The following is a 676-nucleotide window of genomic DNA, read 5'->3' as shown; positions in this document are numbered from 1 at the left end:
AAAAAAAAAAAAAAAAAAAAAAAAAAATATGTATCCTTTTAAATCATATAGGTAGTAATTAAATGGTAAAAATTTGAAATTAAAAGATTTGTTTTTTTTCTTGTTTTAGGTTTGAGTTCTTAATTGTTTATATAATAATCACTAAAAATTTACATGATGATTAACTTCAGAACCCATTAAATTAATTATAATAATTCAAACATTCACGTTAATCTAAAAAAAATACTTATCAAGACAGGTTACTTGACTAATGCCACAACACAGTTTCCTTTTTATTTCGCTTTATAGGATTCCTCCTCTTTCCAATGGGAAAAGAAGAAAGAATGATTCTCTCTAGGAGCCCTAAAGTCAAAAGACATCATTATTTCCACCTCATGCCTCCAGTTGTGAGCCCCAGGTTCTTCTCTCCTAACAGTGAATAACTCGGTCTTGTGTGTATGGCATACAGTTGGAAAGCCTTTTTTAGATATGGTTTGAAGCAAAAAGGTTCACCAATGATAGTGAAACACGATGTTTCAACTACCCAAATCAATTTTAGCGATGTAACTAGCTATTTGTTCGGTGTTCAGTTATGGATTAGATATAAGAAAAAAAATAACGCAAAAATTTAAATGTGTATGCATTTTCAATTTATATTTTTAAAAAATAATTATAAATCTAAAGGTTATATATATAA

This window comes from Populus euphratica, unplaced genomic scaffold (assembly GCF_000495115.2).
Source record: "Populus euphratica unplaced genomic scaffold, PopEup_1.0 scaffold1094.1, whole genome shotgun sequence".
Taxonomy (NCBI): Eukaryota; Viridiplantae; Streptophyta; class Magnoliopsida; order Malpighiales; family Salicaceae; genus Populus; species Populus euphratica.
Note: the sequence above shows the minus strand (reverse complement) of the source record.